The following is a 26558-nucleotide window of genomic DNA, read 5'->3' as shown; positions in this document are numbered from 1 at the left end:
GTGAGTTCCAGGACAGCTAGGGATACATAGAGAGACCCTGTCTCAAAACAAACAAACAAACAAACAAACAAAACCCCCAAAACCATACAACCCTTCCCAGTCTTGCTTTATTCATTCCACTTTAATGAGGGAATCAAAAAATCCTATGGATCAGTTGCCAGGAAATATGTACACTGCAGGGTGGAGTTTCTTTGGGTTATCAATTCTCTTTTTCTACTAAGAGTGGCAGTTCTCAATAATAAATCACAGCTTCCTTCCCCATTGGTCAGGCATTCAAGATGACAAGTAGGAAGTTCTGTTCACAGTGGTGCTGTCTACAGGTTGAGGATGCTTTCTAATTTCAGCCTCGAAGTGGTAATTAGTATAACAAGCTCTGTCTGGTGCTTCATAAAATAAGCTGCTTCGTGGGTATAAGATAAGCACCCCAGGAGCCCCATGGAGATCTGTTCACACACTGTGTGTGCAAATATGTATATGGACCGAAGTGTGGAAAAACACCAAATGCTTTGAACGCTAACCTGGGCAAGCGATGTGTCAGCCGAGCCCGTGGGAAGTGGATGGGGGTTGGGGGCAGTCTTAGGAGTCAAATGGGCTGGCGCTGAAGGATGGGTAAGAGTTCGTGGGTCGTGTGCTAGAGCATGCATGTCAGACAGAGAAAAGAATGAGCAGCAGTACAGGGACAAGGCAGCATGGGTGCTGATGACCCCCACTGCCAGACATTCATCCCCCACCTCTATGCTGTCCTTTTATTTGCCTTTCAAAACTTAGTTCAAATCTCACCATGTCCTTCCTGAGGAAGACTTATGGTTTGGACATGAAGTGTTCCCCCAAAGACTCATTATGGTGGCTTGGTCCCCAATTGGTGGACTCAATCTTGAGAGGCAATTATGAGGGCTCTAACTTACAATGGTTGAATCCACTGAGTGAGACATAATTTAATGGTCTGATATGGGGGTGATGGAGACTTTGAGAGGTGGGACCTAGTTGTGAGAAGGCGGTCCCTGGGGCATGGCCTTGGGGCCTCTTCCTTCTTCTAGGCCTCTCAGTCTCTTCACTTAATGGCCACTATGAGGTGAGTGGGTCTTCTCTGCCACACCCTCTGTACCATGACGATCTGCCTTACCACAGGGCTGAAAGCAGTGAAACCAGCTGGCCACAGACTGCAGCCTCTGAGACCATGAGCAAAAGTAGGTTGTTCCTCCTTTCTCTTGTGTTTCTTGTCCCAGCGTTGAGAGTGTGATTACAAAGGCTACTTGAACTGCATATGGGTATTGGGATCAGACTCTCACTTGCTGTGCTCTTGGGCAAGTTACTGAATAGTGAAATGTATAGCAACGCTGCGTGGTAGCAATGTTAGTGGTCTTCACTGTTGGTTCAGTCTTTCAGCTCTACGCTATCCTCAGGAGGCAGGAAATACTGTCGGTCTCATTTCATAGACTGAGGGAACTGATGTGTAGAAAGAAACAAGTGGATTGCTCAGAGGCACGCAGCAAGAATGTGGCGGTACTGGGAGCTGGACCCTGACCCTTTGACTTTAAAAATGGCCCTCTTTACTCTAGATAGCCAGGTTACACCGCTCTGTGTTTATTTGCAAAGCCTTGTGCTTTTCACCAGTGCTCAGCATGCAGTAGCTACTCAGAATTGGAAGGCGTGGTGGTCGTATTCTCCATCCTTTCATTTGACCGAGAGATTTTTCTTCTTGTACATTTTTCTCAGGGAGTGATTGATGCAGATTTCATACCTTAGGCTGGAAGCGTCTTGAAGACAGAAACTCCACGTATCATGGGTCCCCTAGTAGTGCAGTAAATGTTTGCCGAATGAGTAAACACATGAATTATTTTAATCCTGTTATGGAAAACCAGCTCTGTGGAGTGGCTCATATCTAGGACTTCCAGGCATGCACTTGCTGGGTTTGAAGACAGCCCCTATCAACCATTGCCTTTGTGTCTTATGCACATTGGTTATCCTCCCTTAAGGCTCCACTTCCTTGTTTATGTAAAGGGGATAATGTATTTGTTATAAAAAGCAAGGGGATAATGCCTATCAGGGGCTTGACAGAATGTTCAGCATATGGTATGTCAACAGTTCCCATTATTTTTAGTGAATTATTGCTTAAAGTTAAGTGCTCTGCCTCATGTTAGAGGTATAGAGATAAAGATTGTTTTCTCATCCAGGAACTTCACCTATCACAAGACAGAATTATCACTAGTTATATAATCATGTACAGTAAGGTCACAGTAGACAGTGTGGGTAAACTGCAGGAAAGGAGGAGAATAGTCAACACTATGGTGGAGAGATAGAGAAGCTGGGTTTTGACAGACGAATAATAAAATTCTTAAGACAGCGCAGGAATAGGGTCCTCAAATGCCAGGATTGTGGATTTAATTGACTAGGGAATGGGAAGTCATCGAAAGTTTCTGAGTGGGAGGGTGACAACAACAGAGCTGTCCTTTAGGGAGATTAATCTGACAAAAATATGTAGGATGAGTTAGTGGAGAGAGAAGCGAGGAAATAAATACCACATAGACCTTTAGTGGAACCTCCTACACGGGATGGAAATCCACTCTGCAGCAGCCCGTACAGATGGTCATCCAGCTGATGCCTGAACCGCCCAGCAATGGAAAGTTCACTACCCCATCCGACAGCTCCCTCTTTTCCTATTCCCCTCTCCTTCGCTCTTCCCCATCCGTTCCCACCATCCATCCACGCACTCTTCGTTGAAATGTGTCCTACGTGCCTTACGAGGCGAGGTCCTGGGAGTGTAAAGCTGAGTATCCCTGCCTTGAGAATCTCACAGGCCAGTAGTGATGTTTTTGTTTGTTTGGTTTTGTCTTTGCTGAATAATCCTGATGGTTGGAAGTTGTTTCTTTGTAGCTTGAGCCTGAGTCTGCTCCTTGAGCCTTTGTCTTGCTAGTCCTGTTTTTGTTTGTTTGTTTGTGGTTGTTGTTTTGTTGGTCCTTTTGTTTGTTTTCCTCATTGTGCACCCTCATCCCATGGCGTGCATCTTTCACGGTCACAGACTTGTGTCAGGGAACTTTCTCTCTTCTCTGGGAAAGGAGCACCTTTCTGAGGGACTCATATGGCAGACTGTAAAATGGTAAGACGCTGAGTGAGGCTTTGGAAGTCGTTTAGAACCTGTATCTCAGCCCTCATCACTCTTGAGGTAAGGTTTGAGTCACAGATCCGTTGTGACTTGCCTGCGATCCCACAGCTGCTGAGTGACAGAAGCAGGGCAGGAACCCAGGCTTCCCAGTGTCCGGACTTGCAAGACTCTCCAGCTGTCTGTCTCGTAACTCCTCCCAGATGTTCTACACAGTTTTCATATCTCTCAAAAGTCTGGAAGCGAAAGTTGAGAGTCCTGATGCAGTTGTGTTCTGGTCTGGATAGAGAACTGAGTTAGAGTTGGAAAGGCCCTTAGTGGAATGTTCCAGCCTCATGTGAACCTCATGTCTGTATTTTCTCCTTCAGTCCCCCAAGTGGCCACTGTGGGTTTGTTGGACCAGTTTCCAGATGACCAAAACTGAACCTTGTAGGAATGAAGTGCTTTCTAGCCCTTGGCCACAGAGCTAGAGCATGGACATGGTGGAAAGCACTGATCTCAGTATCAGTTCATTGACCTCTTCCTAGAGAAGGGTCATATATCATATCATAACCAAGATACACTCAATGAAGCGAGTATTTGTGAGCCTGTGTTGAATGGCCATCATCAGATGCTTTTACCCCTTTGTTCCTCAAGCAGGACAGATGTTCTCCATTCTTCCACCTCTGGAAGAGTCTTAAAATCTGAACGGAGGACCGTCACCTTCATTTAAATGTCACGCCATCCGGTTTACACACTCTCGTAGATCTAGAGTGGAGTAGAACGTTCTTGAGAGGAACCTGCTTTCCTGGCCGTGTCTTATGGCTCTGTCCTTTGTGGGTGGATGTGGGAGGAGGGCTAGCTACATTCTTAGAAATCAATCAATCAAGATGTGAGATTAAGCAGGCCAGTGTGTGTGGAGTGACTTGTACGCCAGCGTGTGAACGCTGATACTGCGGTGAGGATGAGGCCTGTCTTGTCCTTGAGCTCCTGCTAAATGTTGGTTCTCTGTTCTCACCTTCCCCAGGCTTTCCATGCTGTGAGGAGAACCCTCCCTTTTCCTCTCCCACCGCTCATGATGTTACCAGCCTGTAAGGGCAAGGCCAGAGGCCACTTCTGAAAAACAACTCATATTTTCTGGATTAGAATGAACTTTTCTTGTCAGTACACGTTCTGACAAACGTGTTTACAGTGCTGTGGAAGTCGTTATCACAGCCCGATGAACGTTTGCTTTGCCCAGATGTACCCCCAGCCCGAGAATTCCTTGAGAACAGAGGCCAGAGGGGTTCAGTCTTACGAACCCCACCTTTGCCTGATCCTATAGAGGGGTCACAGTATGCTTCAGTTGACTGTGGTGTTGAACATCCCTCCCAGAGTTACATCCTGGGAGGCTTTGCTGTTTTCCCTCTGGCTTCATCCCCATCAAGATAAAGATGTTGGAAAGGACAGGGACCAAGGGCAGAGCCAAGGAAAAAATGTGGCCCCGAGGAGTGATTCCTCCACGTTGTTACCAGAGCATGAATGAACTTGGTTGCTGTTATGAAACTGTGAACCCTCAGACCCAGGTGTGATCCAGGTCTGTCCATGCTGACTGAAACTGCCAGGATTGCTACAGGGACTCTCCTACCTGGGGGCTTCTACCCCCCATCTCCACATCCCCCAGTTTGTTCCACACACAGGCAGAATGGTTGTTCCCCTGTTGCCAACCCTTCAGCTCCCGGCCCCTTGCTCTTGGAGCAGGTGTCATCCAGCATCCCGTCCTCCACTCAGGCTTGGCCTTCTCCACAGCCTATCTTGTGGGCACACCATGCTTTGTTCGTGCTTCACAGGCCTTCTTTCCGCTCGCTGAGACTGACAAGATGTTTCTTCTTCTGGAACTATCTTCTCCTCGCTTTTCATTTTCTAACCCTGTCTCGATGCGTGCCTTCAGTGCCGTTCGGTGCGATTTGGTTAGGGAAGTCTTGCCGAATGGCTCCTCTCACAGCATCCAGTACCAGCCCCTCTTAACACTGACACCATCTTTGAGCTTGCTGATTCATTTAACCCCTGTCTGTGCTGCTCTGTTGCTGTGAAAAAAAAAAAACGTGACTGTAAAGAAGAAAACAATGTGTTGTGGCTCAAGTTCTAAAGGGCTGGATGTCCAGAGTGGCGGAGAAGGCATTGGCAGCAGGCGAGGAGCGGGAAACGGACTGATCATGTTTTAGTCACGCACGGGAAGCAGAGGAAGCTAAGTGTAAATGGAGCAGGCTAAGACTCCTCAAAGCCCATTCCCAGCGACATGCTTCCTCCAGCAAGGCTCTACATTCCAAAGGTCCCGTAACCTCCTCAAACAACACTGACTGAGGACCAAGTCTTTAAGTACATGAGCTGATAGGGGACATTTCTCATTCAAACTACAACACTGTCCCTCAACTCAAAGTTCTTCGAGGAGAGGCCAGGACCTCGTCTGTCTCCTAAGCAAGATATACTGTGTGCTCCTCACACAGTGGGCGCATATCAGTCCCCCCCACTCAGGCGACACTGAGGTCCTGCTGTGTGCTGGGCTGGGTAACTACCTAATGACTTGGGTTCTTCAGGCAGATAAAGGAACCATTGGGGTGTTACCTTTAGCCCAGCAAGTTCCCCAGGAGTAGAGATGCTGGCTAAGGGATTCGGAGGGCCGCTGGCGAAGGTATCTCAAGAACTCTGTTAGAGCAGAGTTCAGCTCTTAATTTGCTATTTTATGATTCAGGTGTCAAGACTCTTGACATCCCCAGTGGACCAGACTTTCTCTGCTCACCTACAGCTCTGTCAGAAACAGAATATCAAAGTTAACTTGACATAATATTCCTAGTGAGTCCCTGTTAGTGTCTTGTGATTATAAAAATCTCTACTAAAACTCCGTTTTAGCTTTGACAGAAACCTGGCCACTACCTTAGTTTCCTGAATCTATCCCCATTTGGAAAGAAAGAAAGAGAAAAAAGTAAGCTGATCTGTCTCCTTGTGTTTACAGCTACTGTGTGAACTCTGTGAATCCCCAAAGACTCCCAGAGAGGCTTGGGGTCCAGGAAGGCCCTCTGCCCTCCACTGCCTTCCCCCTTTTTAGACGTTTGTTATTTTCCCTTATTCTTTTCACTAGCGAGCCCAGGGAGGTGTTTTTGGGCAGGAAACGGAGTGACGGTCTCTGAAAGCTGTTCTCTTCAGCCGGGTGGTCCTGGGCAGGCTTTGGCTCCCACCTGTTGAGTCTAGTTGATGTGGATGAGCTTGGTGTCTCCTTCCAGCTCTTGGCCCCAGGCAGCTCCACTTCCTGAGGTTCCAACCTTCCATCTCCAGAATACAGGCCGAGCAACTCTTCTGCTCCAGTTCAAGGCTTCCGTGTCTGACCTTTCCCATCCTCTCCTGTCCTCCATGACTGCGAAGGCTGGTTTGTTGTCTTCCTTCTCCTTTAGCCTTCTAGCCCTTTCTCCTAGATTTAGCTTACCTTGGGCGTGACCATCTTGGAAATAATTTTGCACTTGGAAATAATTTTGTCCACTCCATTCTACGGCTCACTGATGTGACTAGAACTCTATTGAGTGTCCATGCTTAACCTCGGCTCCAGCAGTTTGGCTTTGGGTTGGACACTTTACCTTTCTGGGTTTCACCTCACATTCCTTATCTATGGAATGTGAGCGATGATAGAGCCCCCTTCTGTGGACGCTGTGAGGTGTCAGGAGCTTGCTTGGAGTTGAGTCATTTTTTTCTGGTGAGCGACTGTTCAGCATTAGCCCTTCTAAATATTTCTCTCTTCAAATTTCAACCATTGAACTCCCCCGCCCTCCCAGCAGACCTCCATTGGATTCTTTCTTGCTCACACAGCACGTCACCGTGTAGGGGACTATGGGTGAAACTTTGCAGGTCAACAAGTTTGCCACATAAAGAGAAACCTGACAGCAGTGGCCAGCTGTAGAAGGAAAACTGTAGATAGAAACCAGGGCCCAGAAGGAAAGACTCTTTTCCTAAGTGCTGCAGGAGACATGGTCAGAGCAGCTGTAGATGGGGAGGGGAAATACTCTGCTTGGACAAGGCTAGCTGTACCTCATGGGTCAGAAGTAATGAAGTATACACACACATTTAACTATATGAGCATCGAGTTGTGTTAATACTTTCCAGGCATCCAACTAATGATTTATTTATTTAGTTTTGTTGCTTTGAGACAAGGTCTCATGGAGCCCAGGTTGGCCTTGGTTTCTTATGTAGCCAGGGCTGGCCTTGAGTTCCTTGTTCTCCTGTCTTCCGGGCTCTGCTTGTCCCAGTATCCTTTTGTGTCTGGTGATAATCATTCCTTCCTAAGGACATAGATGATGTTTCTGTTGGTTCCTGAAAAGCCTGTGGTCTACTGGCCTGTGTCCTGAGTAGATAGATGAAATAGATAGACAGAGAGGAAGTGGCAGGGTCTGAAGAGCATAAGGTGTGAGATCTGTTTTTGTGGGCTCCAGATGTGGGAGTGACGAGAGCTCTGTTTTATTATCAGGATGTCACAAGCAGAGGACCCAGTTAGGGAGGATTTGGGGTAGGGCTCTGGTCACAAGCAGAGGACCCATTTAGGGAGGACTTCAGGCAGGGCTCCGGTCACAAGCAGAGGACCCAGGTAGGGAAGACTTCAGGCAGGACTGTGATCACAAGCAGAGGACCCAGGTAGGGAGAACTTGGGCCAGGGCTCTGGTCACTGTACACATAGGTCTACCCTTACCTAGGTGTTTCCCTCACCTAGGTCCCTCCATATTTGGTCCCATTGACTCCAGACAACATAGTCACTCAGCTGTTCATCAGACATAACTTAAACACCCATCGATGTGCCCAACACTCAGATGAATTTGATGCCCATGAAGTCTAGAGAAGCTCATAGTCCATTTCTTTTCTATCTAAGGCCCACTCAGAAAGGTGGCCTCTGAGCTGCTGACACTGGGAGATCATCTGAGGCCACGGAGGCCTGGCATCTGGCTCCTGTGAAGTTAAATGTGCTGAGCACATCCGGGCCCTCCCCCCCCCCTCGCCCCCCATGCCGACTTCGGTCATAGGAAAGTTCTTTGCATTTGCAAGTGACATAATTTTCCTTTCTTAAAAAAAGAATCTGTGAAGGTTTCCAATTCTAAAATTCTCTGATTATATGATTCTAAATTAATTTAGGAAAGTAGGCAGGCAGTTTTGAATGTGTTTCCATGGACACTGTGGATGTTATGCTGAGGTGTCTGCCTAGTCACATTTGTTGCCATCTGTCATTAGAGAATTGCTGGATTTTGGTCTGAGGGCAACTCAAGGCACTGACAGGGATCTGCTGTCCTAATATTCAGCTGAAATGTTAGAATGTTCTAGCAGCTTAGCGTAGCCATCGGACAGCACTAAGCTTAGCAGGCAATGTACAGTATATATATAAAAAATACAAATATGTTTTTACTTATATTAGTTAGAAAGTAATTTTTTATGTAGGTCTATCCAGTAGGATCTGCTTTAGGATATACTTATACTTAAAGCATTTTCTACCATTAATACACTCATTATTCAAATTATCTGGAGATTTGTGTGTGTGTGTGTGTGTGTATGTGTGCCAAATTTGACAACCCTAGGCAGCATCAGTTTATAATCTGTGATCTTGTGAATGTTTATCATATAATGAGAAACTTTTCACTCAATTCTAGTGGATTCCTCCATTCTAAGTCCTTACTCAGAGGACTTGCTAATTGTCATTCAGGCATGATATATCATATTATTCGTAGGAACTTAATGTTTCTTTTTCTCTCACTGCTAATGAAGTAACAATCCTTTCATTAAAAGGACCATAAAAGTAACATATATTTTAATTATTAGTCAGTTACTTAGGATTTTGAAAAGCAGATTTTTTAAAATTAATATCTGGTGAAGTTTGAGTTTGTAAAGTAATTTATGAATGCTTCTTGGTTTTGTTTTTCTTATCTAATAAAACAGGTCTGGAATTTATAGGGGTCAGGACCTGTTAACTACATTCACACCAGCATCTGTCCCCCAAACAGTGTTCTGCAGTCCATCTTTGTTCCCATTAGCCTTGGAATATTTATAACTATGCCCATTCATCACTCCTTCTTTTAAGATCTGGTGCCTGTGTGAGGAAGGAGGAAAAATACAGCCCCATGCCTTTGCAGAATGCATAGGCTTTTGGTGATTTAAGGTATGCGCTGTAGTCCTGCATGGAAAACATGAGAGGTTTGCCAAATCCTTGAGGTAATTAGGAATTTCCCGTTTCTGCTTTTGCTACATTTAGTGATGAGAACAAGAGTCTTGAGTCCAAATTTGATGTTTTCATGATCCTAGTTGGCATCCAAAGACAGGGTTTAGAATCTTTATTTTTTAAACCTTTGTTCAACTTCAGAATTTCTGCACTGCTGTTCAGGATCAATGCTGCCTAAGGCAGACCACAAAGTGTGTGCTTCTATCCTGTGAAGTCTGAAGGGTGACGAGGCACAGGCAGCACCGCTTTCCTATTTCTTCTTGACCTCTACTGGTGTCCGAGGTCTGCTGGTTCCTCTCTGGTGGCAGGCAGGGGTAGAGTGTAGTCTGTGTACATGATGGTCACTCATGTGTACACTCTGTAAACATTCTATTGAACACATCCCAATGGCAGACACCAATCTCTGGGTTGGGAATACAGCTGAGAACAACACAGAAGGTCTTGGTGTCGTGGGACACCTTGTCCTAAGAGTGAGTGGCAGCCATAACCCAGAGAAGAACTATTTTCATATAAACATTTCAGAACTGGTAAGTGCTGTAGGGTCAACAGACTAGGGCAGTAGATTGTCTGGCCCAGTTGCTGAGGTACATGCTTTGGAAGGTCCTTCTCAGCCAGGAGTTTTGTATTGAGACCTGAAGGGTAGGGGAAAGTTAGCCATGGGAAATTGGCTACCTGGAGCCTCTTTTGCCCATTGTAGAAAAGAAGAGACTAGATGGGAGTGTGGCAATGGGATCCACTTGAATTTTTTTGTTTTTGTTTTTGTTTTTTTGTTGTTGTTGTTCAGAATACCAGGATGTTTGAATCTCACCATGAAAAGGATTTCAGTAACCCCCCCGCCCCATTACACACAACCACACACATGCATTTCAACAGTTGTTCATTTCAGGATACAAACACTGTCCTGTAAGCATAAATGGGATTTGGTATTTGAATCAAGCTTTCCCTAAAGGGAACCCAGAGAATTGACCTGAAGTATGAAATCAAGAGCCGTGATAGCTCTTGTTATTGAAACAGCAGGAGGAGATAAGGCACTCCTTGTCTAACTCGAGCTTTCTCCCACACCTCCCTCGGCTGGCTTCACCTCATGTCCGAACGCCCTGGGTTTGGTGCCTCTATTGCTTGAGAACCTTGTCTCCTGGTGTCACACCCTGAGTGTAAAGACTGAGCAGCTGTGGGTGAGGCTGGACAGGAGACGTGGAGGTGTCAGGCTGCATGTATGCTTGCTTGGTGGGGGCCAGTGGGAGCTTACATGTAATCTACAACACCAGCACCATCTTATGAACTTTCCCCGGTGATCAAAAAGAAGAAATGTTAGAGAGATGGTTCAACAAGCCAAGGAAGGTACTTGCCACCCAGCCTAACAACTTGAGTTTCGATCCTTGGAGCCCCCATGGTAGAAGGAGAGAACTACCTCCCTCAAGCTGGCCTCTGATGAAATGATTATTCAAGTGCGTGTAGGCACACACACCATAAATAAATAACTGTAAATTTTAAAAATTAAACTCAAATAAAAGGAGAAGGTTAGAGTTCACGTTCTTAGTAGCGCCGAGGAGCTGACTTGTTCCTCCAGGTCAGTGTGACGAAGGGCTTTGCTCATTTCAACACTCCGTACTTGCTGGCTTTCAGGGGGTGCCACATGGAGAGGCCAGTTTTATTTTCCCCTTGTGCTGGGAGTTCAAGAGCTGGAAGCCGTCTCGGGGCTTCTATTGTTGCCCAGGGAAGCCCCTGCCTTTCTCTTTTCGGATGACATGGTATTGGAAGGGTAGATGGGTCCCTCTGCATGTGTAACGCTTCCAGCGTTCACCACACAGCACACATACACAGAGAGCAGTTATCCTAGCATGATGTATTGAGTGAGTGGGCAAGATTGCTCAAGGCCAGGCACGGATTGGCCTCCAGGACTAGGGTACAAGTTGCAGAGGGTGATACGTCTGCACATCTCTTGGTGGCCCTCTGGTTGGAAGCACTGAGGATGAGATGCACCCCTGTTTTAGGCGGTGCACCCCTTGAGGATAGGGACGGTGCTTTGTTCTTGAATACCTTTGTGCTATAAAAAGAACACAACAGTCAACGTATGAAGAGAGTTATTTTGGCCCAGAGTCTGGGAGGCTTCAGTCCACTGGTGATGATCACTGTTGCTTGAGGTAAGCAGTTCTAACCGGCAAGAGCACATGGTAAACAAGGCTCATTCTCCTCATGACTCATGTGAGAGACAGAAAGAGGAAGGAGCTGTGATCCCACAATCCCTTCCAAGGCATAAATACCTTAAAACCTTCACCTAGGCCCCACCTCCTAAAGTATCTACCACCTCCCTGTAGTGCCAGGCTGGGATTAATCCTTTAAAATGTAGGTGTTTGGGAGGCATTCCAGACCCAAACTGTAGTACCTTAGTCCCTTGCAAAGCTTTCTGCACCTGGAAGAGAGGCACGAGAACATGATCACCTTAAATGCGACAAGGATCTTAGCACTGACGAAAAAAAAAAAAAAACACCCCAAAACAAACACAGATGACAGAGGCTAGTCATTGGGTTGCAATCACGACACATCATCAAGAATGTTATTTTTCTGTCCCTGGCTTGTTTCTGCACATCAGTCTGGCTTGAATCCTGGTTCAGACACTGGTTAACTCTTGGATCTGGAGCAGGGTTGTGGTGGTTCTGTCAGAGAAGATCATGGAAGCTGTGGGAGACAGGGCCTAGCTTATGGATGGGCCAGTAGAGGCTCCCTGTACAGGCCGTAGCCTGGTTTCACCTATGGTCCCGTTCTCTGCTTTCCCATCCATCAACAGTTTCATGCTCTTGTTGCCGTGGGCTAACGTGCTGCTGTCGTCATGCTTTTCTCGTCATGATGCACTCCTGCCCTTAAGTCGTTCCCCCCAGATAATGTCACAGCACTGAGGAGAAGAACCAGTACAGACAGGTTTGCCTCATCTCTGGAGGCCCTGGTTTCTGCATCAACACTAATGAGGGTGCTAGGATTGTGTGTGATGAGCTGGACCTTACTCCAGGGCTGCCCAGACTCTAAAGCACTGTTTGACCTGATTATCACATTCCCCTGAAAAGCTTTTCTTTTCCTTTTCCTCCCTCCTCCCTCCCTCCCTCTCTCCCTCCTTTCCTCCCTCCCTCCCTCCCTCCCTCCCTCCTTTTCTAAACCTACTCTCTGCTATATGTATTACACCCAGGAAGGCAGGATTACATTCTGTGATTTAGTTAAAATAGAAACTGTTAATAAGATTTGTAAACTACTTGAGACCAATTCGACAGTTTGTGAGCAGAGACAGGTCATTCAGCATTTGTAATGGGACATCATTTTATGTGTTCAGAGTTACAAGGGCAGTTAAGGTTATGATGCAAAGAAAAGTAGCATAAAAATGGAATCTAATGATCCCTTAAGGGTTTTTCTTTCTTGTGGTTGATTTAGAAAAAAAAGGAAATTAAGAGTTCGCTCATTTGGTGTAGTCAATTGGTTTCTCCAGATACCATGACTTGAGGAATCATATTAGACATGTTTCCTGGTTCTGCTCCCCCAGTTCTGGTGGGGCTGAGTCTTTTGAGGACACTAAGATGGATTTTAGAATGATTTGGGGGGATAGAGTGATAGGACGTGATTTCTGATTCCTCCACAGTAGATACTGATGGCTTTGGAAAACTTGCTTCAAAATCAGCAGCATCAGAAAACACTTCCACTTACTTTGTTTGTTTGTTTAATTAAAGAATTTGTCTACATACTTGCCTTGAGCAAAGTAAGTTTTCTTCAAAGAAACTTACTAAGAAATTATACTTGCTTCTGTATAGCAAGGCAGTAGGAGAAATGTTTCTAATACTTGCAAGGCTACAATTCCAAAACTGTGTGTAATTGTGTGTGTGTGTGTGTGTGTGTGTGTGTGTGTGTGTGTGTGTGTGTGTGTAGACAGGATAGCGTGGGGAGCGGGGATTGTGAAGAGTGTGTCACTTAAAGGTACCCTTAAGTTATGCATTCAGCAATTACTCTTAACTCTGGTAAACATTACTAAGAAACTGAGATTGAAACCTTCCATCCTCCAGGGAAGCTCTTTAAACAGGAAGGTATAAATAGCTCCTGTGGAAGTCCCTGAAACTGACCAGATTCACTCGGCTCCTCCCTGCTAGAGTCAGCAATAAAAGCTGCAAAGACGACTCAGACCAGCTAAGCAGAGGACAACTCTCAGATAAGCCAAGCTGTGACAAGAAACCAACAGAGCTGCCTGTCAGAGTTAGACCAGTCACTTGGAAGGGACACTTTACGACCTGTCGAGCTGCCTGCAGGCTGTGCAGTGTGCTTCAGGTTTCCCAGCATCGTGAGCTGTCATCCATGCTGGGGTGGGCCTTGGTGAGTCATGTCTGCCCCTGTAAGTAACTCCTCATCCATACTCCTGTAAGTAACCCCAGTAAAACTTACCAGTTCACCACCACGCAGGACTCAGGTGGTATCCATACTTTGGTCTGTTGTGGGATCCCTGTCTGGGGTATGTAGACATATGGGTTGTGTCTCCCCAGAAAAAGTTTTGTCATACAACAGAAACCTTTTCTTCCTTTGTTCAATGAAAGAGACCTGGCTAAGAGGCTAGCCAGCTTCCAGCTTCTCTAAAAAGGTCGAGTCCTGGAGTGGCTTAGCATTTCCGTTAGAATACCGATGTCAGAGACCTGGAGAGGTGTCTCCTTATGTTTGAACATAAAAAAGAGTCTCGGTGCTGTCTGTCTGTTTAGCTCAGCCTCCTCAGCAGTTCCGCTTGCTTCCTTTGGAGTGGCTTAGAGGAGAGAGGTACCTTCTAAATAGGCACGTCTTCTGCTAGAGTCTTCCTCTTTTGGTTTGTGGAAATTTCCATCCCGAGCTAACTAGACATTTCACCTCAGTACAGCTTCCTCTTAATTTTTGTGATGGAGTTATTTTTAGTGAGTTACCATGTTTCTCCTATTCCCTGTTTGACTATCCTGTATCTGTTCCTTCTCTTTTACCATTAATTAATTCCCGCAGCTCTTTCTTAAACCTTTCCTAGGCTGAGAGATACTTTGTAATTTTTTTGTTTCTTTTTAGGAAAAGGTGGGAGGGGGCATCCGTTTTGTTTGGAAATCAGGTAGCATATCAGATCTGCCCTAACTTTAGGAGCTGGTTTCCAGGGCTGGATTTAATTTAGCACAACACAATTAGAATTTATTCCCTGGGGAGTTTATTATTTTATTCTCAGTGAACCTAAAAGGACCTTCTTACTTTTTAGATCCAATTCCAAAGCAGTGCTGTGTGATTTTAACAGTTTTGAGCGATTATATGCATTGAAGCTAAGCTCATACATGACCTTCCTTAAATCCTATACTGAAGCCCTGGGAGATAGGTTGTTGTGTTTTCTATTTTATCAATGACTGGGCAGAGCTAGCAGTTTAAGCATTGTGGAATAAATGGATCCTTCTGAGCATCTTGGAAACTTATTAGTGTATTGAAAACTGCTCTAAACCCCAAGATGATCTAAAATTTGTCATTATTGGAGAAGGTTGTCAAAGAATTGGACAATAATTAAAGTAATTGGTTAGTCTGTTTTTTGCAGTATTTCATGTCCAGCAGGTATGAATGTGGACAGGGCCTGATGTCCACTGGTAAGACGGAAGCTGGCAATGACTGTCACAGCCCAGCCTTTGGATTCTGTTCAGTTATGGTGTGATTGGTAAATAGAAGAGGCTGATAAGGAAATGCACCTTGGACTGTGGGGTCACGTGGCGCGTGAGTCAGGTCCTGACTTTCCCCTTACTCTTGGATGATCTGTCAAGTTACTCAGCTCCTCTGACTTTAGGATCGTCAGCTGTAGAGTGGAGACAGTAGGCTCTTAGGTGGCAGTGGTCCGATTAAATGGAAAATGTTTGTAAATTGCTTAGAGCTGGACACATAATAAATATACATTCAAATGACAGCTGCTCACAACAATGGATGCAGCCGTAGACTGTAAGTTAGGTGAGGAGTGTAAGTTCTGAGTCTCTTAGCAATAGAAACTCCATTAAGTCCCTTTGTCTCTGACTTTCTTGATTTGTATGATGGGGATATTTAAAAGAGGATTATAGCAAACCTTATGAGAAATGTGACATCTGAAAATATAGAGCATTAATTGATCTTCATAAATGCTGATGACCCAACCCTTGGGCTGTCAGGCCCCTGGTGGGGCTGCTCTAGGCACCTAGAATTACTAGGGATTTATTTACACTGGCCATTAGTTTCCTGATGGCACTTAGCAGTTTCGCTCCCATCCCATGTTTCCAGTGATTGACATATGCTTTCTGGGTCAAGACTTGGATTAGATCTTTAAATACTTTGAGGATCTGAACTCGTTTGATTGTGAGGATTAAAGTCTTTATTCTTCTGGAGTTGGTAGTCTTTGGAAAATCTCTTCCTTTTCGGTTTTAAATTAATTTCGAGTTAGGATACATATTAACTGGTTTCATTATGGCATTTTAATATGTATATATCATTATACCTTGTTTGCATCCTTCTCTACACTGCCCTCCCCCATCCCTGTTCGTGGGTCCCCTCCCCCCCAGCAAATAGCACCCCCCCACCTCTGCTTTCATGTCACATGATAGGTGGTCCCTAGCTCCATCTTCTTGGATATATTCCGTGATGAAAAAAGTTTCTGTGTATGAAAAAGGAAGCCCCAGATGAAGGGATTATGACATTGAGTGTGCCAGTTTATAGCGTTACCATGTGAGTTGGATGTTTCCAGGTGTGATTGTTGTGAGTCAGAATTTGGTAAGAGACCAGCAGTGTTTTAAACAATCCAAAGACAACATGTGACATTTTTAATTTTAAAAGAATTTGCTTCGTCCTCCCCATCCAATTCTGTAGGAAGCCTTGTAGTTTGAAGTTGGTAATAGCAGCAGTAGTGTCTGGGCTTAGACTGTGAAGAGAAGGTGAGCCACGCCAGATGGAGAATGGCTCTGTGCCTTTTTCCTGGAGATCCCTTGCTCACAGGTGCTTCCCTAAGACTTAGGTGTGAAGTCCCGTAATCATTGACTTAGTGCTTCTATTTTTACTGCGGTCTGTTTTATTTCCGTAGGCTCTTGGTGTGCTCTGGGTGCACAGCTCTGGGAGAGACTACTATGCGGAAGCTAGGCTCTTCTTCTGTAGCTGTCTCACACTTTGGGAGCCGGGATGATAAGAATTGTGCTGATGTGCATTGTTATCTGGTTTGACAGTCTGGTTTTGCTCACCACTGGGTACTGGACTTTATATTCCACCAGATGAAAGTCTATAAATGCCGGAACAGCGTTCCTCTCTTCTGTCACAGGGGACTCCACCTCCTGCGGCAGTATCATGAGTTCCTGCTTGTGTCTCAGAGCCTGCAAGCTAAATTATTTTTGCAAATACTGTACCTGTCCATTATGTCCACTTTTAGTTTTGCTTCTTTTTCTGAGCCCATAGTTTCACTCAGTAGCCCAGATTGGCCTCAAACTCAGCATCCTCCTGCCTCAGCCTCCGAAGTGTTGAGATATTACAGGCCTATGCCACCACCCAGGGCGTTTTGGCATATTGGGAAAATTCACTTCCAATTTCTTTCCCTGTAATTAGACTTGATTTGTTTCTTTGGGTGCTGCGTCCCTTCTTCCTAAAGCTGTCCCGAGCATCCCTGGAGGGACACTAGTGAACTCTCTAGAACTTCATTATCCCATCAGTTCCATTTGTCTTGCTGGCCTTTGTGGGATGGCGGAAGAGATGGCAGGGCCGCGGTAGGTTCCTGCTGACGTGGTGGCTGAATCACTGGGCTAAGCTAGCTAAGCAGAGTCTAAAAGGCACCTGATTCTAGTGTATCTGGAGCCTGATGTCCTGCTTGAGCAGGAAGTGCAATGTGCCATCCCCAGTGGGGACTGCACACAGGCAGCGTTTTCCATAGTGAATGGAGACACAGCATGACTTTCTAGAATAAGCAGGTATGAAAGTTCTTTCAGTGAAAGAATTCTTGTTTCTCAGGGAGTGCAGGCTCCTAAGGTGCCTTTCATCTGAAGGTGTTAGCCCTATCTCATAGGAGCTTCTTCCTTCCCATGAAGCCAGTTTACATAGAGATCACAGGCTTAGTGATCCAGATCTCAGCAAAGGAAGAGCTTGGCTTTTTTCTTTCTATGTTTCATCCCCAGGGTTATGCTAATAATCGCCTCAGTCTGTTATTCTCATCAGCATCATTCTCAAGTACAGTGGGCTCCAGAGCACCCACTTACTAGCTGAGAGACTTTGGCGGGGGCCAGGGGATGTTGTCATATTACATTCTAATCTAGTTCTTTTTAATGTAAACATGAAGCGATCATATCTAGCTTTCCTGTGCAGGGCACATGATTATTATGAGGAGAATGAATGAAATGATCCATGCTGTCACTCAGGAAACATTCAATTCTCACAAAGAGGGGGTTAGCCAGGTGTGGAAGCAGACACGGAGGGTAAAAAAAAAAGAGTCTCCAAGCTAAGAAAATGCTGTCATACCTGTTGAGTTCTCAGCATGGAAACACCTAGAACGATCAAGCATTTGTTCAGGGGTCATGTGGAATATGATTTATGCTGAAATAGGATGCAAATGAGAAATTAGCAAAGTATGGTGGGTTACTGCATCCATGAGGTGTGGAAAAAACCTTCTAGCAGAGGTAATGTTTGAGCTGGGCCTTTTGGTTAACAAAACTTCATGAAAAAGCTGATTATGTGGCCTTTACTCTTTGTTCTCTGCCGTGGTTGTGTGTCTCTAGTCTGTGTACTGGCATCACTTGCTGGCTTTGAGTTAGCAATCATCCTAACAAAAGTCACTTTATAGGTGTGCTTACAAATGCACTGAAAGCAGGCTTGTTCTCAACTGTCGGTTTCTGGATATTCACTTTTATAATGAAAAGGCTGTTTACTTTTCTGGGTCAGTTTGGCTTAGACTACTATGCCGTAAATCAAAACTTGCCTTGTTTTAGACATGGTGTTTATTTCTAATGACAGAGTAATTATAATACACAGGGACACTTAATGCTTTGGAACTATTGGATAGAAATGTTGAAGGAAAATTTATTCCTTAAGGGTATAGACAAGAGAAAGGCATGAGGTAGGTTTTCAGAAGAGGGGCGGTTGATGTATTGAGTGTGTTCCTATGAAAAAGGTGTCATGTGGGGATAATGGTGAGAATTACAATGTCACATACAGCCTTGAGTCACTCTGTTATTTTATGTTCATAGTTACATTGGTGCTGCCATTGGCTAAATATTTTTCTTGCAAGATAAAGAGATGTGATTTCTTTATCTGTTTACAAGACTCTGTTTACAAGATAAAGATAGTTATCCCTTGAGTTGACAGTAGAGAATTCTTTTCTATGAGTTTTCTTGGAAGAAAGCACAGAAATTTCTAATTTTGACAGTTTTAATGTCAGATTTTGTAAAATTCAGGACATGTTTGAAACTTCCTGTGGAAGTAAACACAAAAATAAAAGACTGTGGGTTTTTGTTGTTGTCGTGAGTGTGTGTGTGTGTGTGTGTGTGTGTGTGTGTGTGTGTGTGTTGAAGAGTGTTGCACAGAGTGCATCTGCAGGTCAGAGGACAACCGTGAGTGTCATTTCCTGCTTTTTCACTTGTTGAGATGAGGTTCATCATGGTCCAGTGTTGCCTACCCTAGGTTATCTGGCCCAAGCGCTCCACCTCTCACTTTGCTTAGGAGCACAGGGATTACGGATTTGTGTGCTGCTGCACCAAGCTTTAGTGACTTCATATGTATATTCATATATTTATTTATTTGAAGTTTCCAGAAGTAATATTAAAACACAGCCACACATCAAAACCTGGCTTTGCAATGAGCTCCTGTTTCTCTGCCCTTCCCAGGATCCCCGCCATACAGTTGTAGAAAAGGGTGGTCTGCAATCATGGTCTAGACTTAGTTCTTGGTTATTGATCCAGCGTTTTCTTCTGTTGCCTGTTTTTAAAATTTCATTTTTATTTTATGAGTATGAGTTTTACCTGCATGTATGCGTGTGCACCCTGTGCATGCTTGGTGCCCATGGAGATCAGAGGATGCGTTGAATCTTTTGGAATTTGAGTTGGAGACAGTTGTGAGCAGCTGTGAGGTGGCTGGGTCCTCTGCAGGAGCCGTGGGTGCTCTCAACCAGCTCTCCAGCTGGCTATCCGTGTCTTAACTGCCGTTCTCTTCAATTCTTGCTTTAGTCTAGAATTCTTAATCAGTTCATAGTTGAGCTTCAAAGAATAATTGATTCCTCTGAGGTGTAGTGCTTTGTGTATGCAAATGTGTATTTTTTTTTTTTTTTTTAGCAGTCAGGCTTTTGACTTTTTTTTTTGGTTTTTTTTTTTTTTTTTTTTTTGGTTTTTCGAGACAGGGTTTCTCTGTGTAGCTTTGCGCCTTTCCTGGAACTCACTTGGTAGTCCAGGCTGGCCTCGAACTCACAGAGATCCGCCTGGCTCTGCCTCCCGAGTGCTGGGATTAAAGGCGTGCGCCACCACCGCCCGGCTTGGCTTTTGACTTTTTTTTTTTTTTTTTTTTTTTTTTTTTTTTTTTTCGTTTTTCGAGACAGGGTTTCTCTGTGTAGCTTTGCGCCTTTCCTGGGACTCACTTGGTAGCCCAGGCTGGCCTCGAACTCACAGAGATCCGCCGGCCTCTGCCTCCCGAGTGCTGGGATTAAAGGCGTGCGCCACCACCGCCCGGCGGCTTTTGACTTTTATCTTAGTTGAGCTGTTCATAATTTAAGAACGTTGCAGGCTGCCTCACGCCATCCTCAGTTATTATGTTTACCTTCCACTGCACGTTTGGATCTTCATCTCTGGATTCTGGCCTGCAGGTCTGCCCTTCTCAACAGCCCTGGGCATCTTTTATCTACTCCTTATTTTCCTCGTCTGCATTAACACCTCCGAGACTGTATGTGGGTAATTTCTGCTCGGGTCACACACCTCTGAATTAGCCTAGTCTTTTCCTCCCCTAACATCTCTTAAGTCTGCTGTGCCCTCTTCTTATTTGGAACGTTGTCCTAGTCCGGATCCTCACCGCCTTGCCCTTGCTCGTCAGACCTCCACTATGCACAATACAGTGTGCCCACTGCCTCCGCTCCCAGCCCCGTTTCTTCTGTCCCTGGGAATGGGACACTAACCAAATCTGCTTGCTCTGCTTCTCTATCGATAACAGTGGTTTATAGGGTCTTATAGTAAAGCTCTTCATTAACCAGCTCCTGTCTTCACTATCAGTCTCATTTCTGACATTTCCTCCCCAAACCTGTTTAGAGCATGAGGAGTCAAACCCCCACCTTTTCCCAGCACCCTGCCCTGCCGCCCTGCTGTTAATGTGAAAAATGTCTCTTTATCCTTCCCATTTGATGGGAAGGCTCTGCTGTGTCCCTCAGGTGCTACCATTTGCAGACATCACCCCCCACCCAGGACTATTGTGGGTTTTGATTGTGTGATTCCAGGGCTGTGCACTCACCTGTTAGGACTTTGATAGCATCTTAGAGAATGCTTAGATGTTGCCCTGAGTCTCCAAGCACTGTTCTTCCTCACTGCGGACCTCACTTCCCGCTCTGCCTGGAGATGGTGGCCAGGAGACTGCATGGACCCTTTTCCGTTGGCTTTCATTTCCCCAAGAGAGGAGAGATGGGAGGCTGTGCTGGAGGGGAGGTGAAAGCATGTTTAAACGTAGTTTTCTTTAGTGACCTGAGTGTCTCTCTGCCCTCCTAAGTTCCCCTGTTTTCTCCCCCTTCCCTTTTTTTGTGACTTCTATAAAATATGGGGGTAAAGCATGTGTGGTAAAACCATTCTCTTCCTAATCATTCTGTTTAACCGTATCTTTTGAAACCAGTAAGATGATGTTATTTTAACTTTACCATATACGACTTTTGACAATACGAAGAGTTTAGCTGGATTTATTTTTAACTTTGATTTTATTTTATTATGATTGTGTGTTATGTGTGCATGCGTGCACCGTGCCTTCTCTGGTGCCTGCGTAGGCCAGAGGACGACTTTGTAAAGTCACTTCTCTCCCTTTACCTTCACACGGGTTCTGGGGCTCAAACTCAGGTCACCAGACTGACACTGTGTGTCACCAGCTCTAACTGGATTTCTTAATACCCGTGAGCTGCTGACCTCAGCATTGATAGTAGACCCCGCTTTTCCCAGAAACTAATAATTTAATTCTTCTGAGAACAGTTTTAGACAGAAGAGGCTTTCCCAGGTATCTCAGCATTATACACATAATACCAGTCATAATTAAGATCCCTGTGTTTAATATATTTATAAGCCAAGGATTAGCCACGGTGAGCTTGTATCTAATTGTGTGATCATGTATCTCTGCATAGCTTCCTTTCGGTGCTTAGCAACTTCCTCACGCCAGGGGGTTGGACCAAGAGGCAGGGCATGCTGGCCCTTAGTAGTTCTGTAAGTAGGAAAGGAATGCTTAACTTTAGAAATCTTAAGTCCCCCTAACGGGCGGTGCCTAGGGCGTGGGTACAGAGCATGGAAATTGAGGGAGGACTTTTATGTTGAGATTGGGTGTACAGTGTGTTACAGCCTTGAAGACAGCATGGTGGGGTCCTGAGTGGATACCTGGTACAGCTGTCACCTTGCTGAGGACTTTTACAAAGGGTCACCCAAGCTCCAGTTCAAGAAGTCCCATTTTACTTACTAAACTTGCTAGAATCAGTGAAATGCAGAGCATGGGAGGTGTGGGCTTTGCTAGAGCCAGCCAGGCCCAGGGGCCCTCCAGGCAAGCTTCTACCTGCTGCCATTTCCTGGACTCCCCTGGTCCCATTGCAGCTTGCTAGGTAAATAACCAGAGGTAAATGGTATACGGAACGGTGCAGATGGTAGAATGTTATTTGTCCAGTAGACATACATTTAAATGGATGCTAGCAATATCTTAATACAGTGAGCGAGAAATCTGTGAGCTATATGGTGGTAAGTGATGGAGTATCTGAATTGTAGGTTTGGCATACCACAAAGATATATGGCCCCTACCCCCCCCATCCCGACACACAGGGGTAGGGGAGAGACTATAGCTAGATTGCCTGTTTTTTTTTCTATAACTTCTATATACTCTGCTTTTTCCACATCAGCATTAAAATTAATGAAATTTGATGTTCATGAAAGGTTTTCGAAAGGTCAACATAGAATAGAACCTATTTTTTTCCAGTTAATGAATTATTTTAGTCTTTATAACCAGCACTTTATTTAGGGTGAATCACAACTGCCTGTAACTCCAGCCCATAGGATCTGACCCCCCTGTCCAGCCTCTGCAGGCACTGTGCTCAGCTGCACAACCCCTCCATAAACACACATGATGAAAAATAAATAGATCTTAAGGTATTTATGTTGCTATATTCATTTTTACATGGTAACCACTGTGTTATGGAAAGACATTTTTATACAAGTGCATATTATACATGAAGTATAATTTTAAGGTTGTTTTTTAATTCAGGTTTTGAACATTGGTTTGGATCTCAACCTGCCCATCAACATTTGCTTCATGTCTTGTGTCTCTGGTGAATTGGGGGTGCGAGGGGAGAAAGGTATCTCTAAAGGTTTAAGAAGCATGGTGGCAAAGCATGCCCCCAAACAAAATGTGTTGGGCCTGGTCTGGTGGCACATGCCTATCATTCCAAGCATTTGGGAGGATCGAGAGTTCAAAGCCAGCCTCAGCAACACAGTGAGACCCTGTCTCAAAAAAAAGAAAAAGAAAAAAAAGAAAAGAAAAAGAAAAAAGAAAAAAAGAAAAGAAAAAATTACTTTTTTCTTTAAAGCTCATTGTGTAGTTTCCTCCCGATGAGCATTTGGCACATTGAAGGCCTCCTTTGCTCCAAGTTCACAGAAAGGGCAGGAGTGAAAGCCGGGCATTAGAAAACTCAGCTTCCCGTGTTTATAAACTGGATGAGCAAGTGCTCCCCTGACTGATTACATCCTTTGTAAATTGTTTGGATTTTAGAAATCACTGTTAATGTTAGTTTGTTGTTGGACACGAACGAATAGAAGTGCTAATGAGTCCCCCCAAAACGATCTCTCGCTCCCTCCCTTCAAGGCAAATATTTCGTGGTATTGAAATGACAAGGCAAAGCTCAGGCCAGGGGCGTAAATAAATTTCTCCCTGGGGTGACATATGGAATTCCTCCTAAATCCCTGGACAGCTGCCCATGTGGTATGGAAGCACTCTGGAGGAGTACTCTCCATAGACAGTTTGGGATCTCAGTATCGACAAGGTAGAAGGTTGGCTGACAGAACTGTGAAGGAAGGCTGATGTATCACCTCCTCGCCCCCTAGGAACGGCTGACTGTTTTGAAACAGGGTTTCAAGCTGTAGTCCAGGCTGCCATCAAATTCAAGGCAGTCAACCTACCTCAGACTAAGATCACAGACCGAAGGCGGAGTAGACCTCCTCAGCTCCCCATCATTAGTGGGGTCACCACTCGAGAGGCCCTGGGTCTGTTGTGTTAATAACAAACAACTGAGTTAGGAGTTGCTCTGCAAATGACCTCTGAGTTTTCTGTTTGTGACAAAGTCATGTCCCATATGCCCCATTCAATAGTAGTGTGACTCCATCATCACAAAGAGGAGAGAGGCGTTTTGGCCACCATATTTGCTGGACTTGTACCTTTTCACTGTGTTCCTTTGTGATTGGTGTCTCCAAGCAAGCGTTGGTTTGCCTCTTTAAATCAACAAATACCAAAAAAAAAAAGTTCTGTGAATCCCTTTATTTACAGTGTCACACAGAACTGGTGAAACTGTATTCTCCGGGGCAGGAACAAAACCTGTGTTGTGTCTTCCCTGTTTATTCCCTGCCTTGACCCCCTTGGAGTGTTGTCTTTCTGTGACCCAGCATAGTTTTACTGGAAACTGCCCTGTTTGATGAGGGAGTTTTTAAGGCCTTTAAAAAATTTAGTAGCTTTTCCTTGTCTCCATTGTTTGTACCTTAAAAGCTTTCACTGGCCTCCGGGGTGGAAAAGTCACTTAGAAGGAAGCATAGAGCCTTTTGCTGAGAGGACTGCTGTCTTCCAGAAGCCATGGATTGTTTTTATTGAGCAGTTTTCCTCTTAAACAGTGAACCGGAGCCGCGGTGTACTTCTAGAATGACCTTCTGGTGGGAAAGCACACTATGAAATGTCTCTAAGTAATGAAGAAGCCATCGGTGTGGGGAGAAGGAGCCGGTGTTGTGTTCTAGCCAGTCTGTCCCTGTGGGTCAGAGCCCCATCCCTTTCTGCAGGTCCCATGCAGTGTGAGCGGCAGCTTGCGTGGGGCACCCCAAGGACTTAGAGTGTTGCCTTGGGTACAGGGGCCGCCGGAAGCGCCCCTTTTGACAGCCTGCTCTTGTTTTGCCGTTCTTCCTTGGCCATTGACAAAATTTTAGTTTGAAGTGTTGCGTAACATCCAGTGTAGTAACACATCTAAAAATCTAGAACCAGCTTTCTCCGGAAACTGATGCTTCATTTTCCAGAAGGCAGCAACTCGGTGTTCACGGCTCTGTTGCTTCAGCCCGATGAACGGCCTGATTTTAATGCTCTCTCTGCGCTCCAAGACTTCCTTAGTCGCTGGCACCTGGTTCTGTTTTTACTCTCTGAAGAAATCTGTACTAGAACTAATTTTTAAAGATGATTTTTTAAAAATTTTTTTCAGATAAAGTTATTTTCTGTTATTACAATGTTTGGCCTGTTCTTGAGGAAATAGCTGGTTTTCTCCGAGATGAGGGGGCAGAGAGGGCCAGGTATTCCTGCCTTTGTCCGTTTAAGTTAGAATTCCTCTAAAGGAAGCTCCTACCTTTGCTTTGCCTAGGATGAGCTTTAGAATTACAGGTTGAAACGTGGGCCACAGAGAAGACTCATTACAGTGAGTCTTTGGAAAGATCGATGGAACTGTGTTTCTGAAATTAAAAACAAATACGTTTTGTGGATGAGAATTTAACCTGCGTAGTGTGAGGCCTACAGATTTTGGTGGAACATTTCTCATACACAGACACACCTAGCCACCCATAGACATATACAGACACACCTAGCCACACATAGATACACACTCACACACACACACACACACACACACACACACACACACACACACACACACACAGGGTAAATTCTATTTCTTTTGGAAAGACAGTAAGTAAGGAATTTTGTATGTCTGGAACTTAGCCTTTTTAGTTACTGAAACTACAGAAAAGGATCGGAGTGGTTCAAATGTTCCACATTTAATCTACTTCAGTATGATACAGTTGGGACAAAGGGACAAGTAGATACTTTATTTTGTATGAGTGATCTGTTGTCAGGACGGGTATAAAAGGAATCGGTAATTACAGTCACGATTCTTAGCGGGAGGTTTAATGGTGTGTCCGACAGCAGCATGCACCATCACCTTCTAGTCACATGTTTATGGAAGAGGCCGGGTCCTTCAACGGGTACCTAAAACTGCAATTGGATTTCCCTACGTTTCTTAGAAGACATTGGTCCCAAGCGAGTACTGTACTCGTCTCAGACACCTGCATTCTTTGAAGGAAATGGAGAACAGTACATATTTTCTCCTATTTAAAGAATTTTAAATGAATTATGTCCTTGTTTCAAAACAGTCTAGATTTTGAAAGTGGGAATTAAAGTTTAATGAGGTGTGATATGTCATGGGTATCTAATAATAGATCTGTTCTGACATCTGAATTTTGAGTTTCTCAAAGTTCGGTTGTTAAAGATGCTGAGCTATTTGAAGTTTTGTCCCCAACCTTATGACCTGGCGTGTGTGAAGGGCACCTGGGCTCCCTCCAGACTTTTGGTGGCATTGCCATGGTACTGGGTTAGATAAGAGATGCAGAGCTGATCTTGGGTGGTTTAGGGGGTCTTTCAACTTGTTTTTCTTTTATAGCAATTGTCCCTGTGTAGAGACCTCCTCACCCCTTTATTAAGATAGACCAAATCTGTTCAAAGAGAATTGCATACTCTGAGCCTAATGAGAATTAAGGCCAGTTAAGAACACAGCAATGCCGCACTGGTAACTTTACTTCACCGAAGTCAAGTTCAGACCCTGGCTCTCCCAGAAGTTTGGAAAGAGCCTTAGATGTCTGATTTGCCACTTGCTAGGTGAGCTGTCTAGCAGCTGAACTTATAAATAAACCCAATCCCAGCAGCATTTCTGCACCTTCCGTGTACATGTGAGGTTTTCAGCAGTCAGATTCAGAGTCCTGGGTAAGGCCCAGCATCTGCATTCCTAAAATAAGCCCGAATCCTTCGAGGTCTTGTTGGTTCCCAGATCACACCTTGAAAACTAGTCTTAGGAAGTGGCTGTGACAC

At 44.9% G+C, this 26558-nt stretch overlaps 1 protein-coding gene across 4 annotated transcripts in view; it reads left to right on the top strand.

Moving 5' to 3' along the window:
* The window catches only part of CUNH1orf21 (chromosome unknown C1orf21 homolog), a 207551-nt gene that overhangs the window by 37397 nt on the left and 143596 nt on the right, over positions 1 to 26558 (top strand). The window contains exon 2 of one of the 4 annotated variants that reach the window (XM_052737175.1): positions 13430 to 13649. The exons of 1 other annotated variant lie outside the window; for it this stretch is intronic. The gene's annotated coding sequence lies outside the window, so the exon portion shown is untranslated. Of the gene's footprint in view, positions 1 to 13345; positions 13669 to 26558 lie in introns of all 4 variants that reach the window. 2 more of the 4 variants (XM_052737177.1, XM_052737176.1) reach the window with 2 other exon arrangements.

Source organism: Peromyscus californicus, unplaced genomic scaffold (genome assembly GCF_007827085.1).
Source record: "Peromyscus californicus insignis strain IS unplaced genomic scaffold, ASM782708v3 Scaffold_14__1_contigs__length_90479793_seg_2, whole genome shotgun sequence".
Taxonomy (NCBI): Eukaryota; Metazoa; Chordata; class Mammalia; order Rodentia; family Cricetidae; genus Peromyscus; species Peromyscus californicus.
Note: the sequence above shows the minus strand (reverse complement) of the source record. Positions and strands in the feature narration are given on the sequence as shown.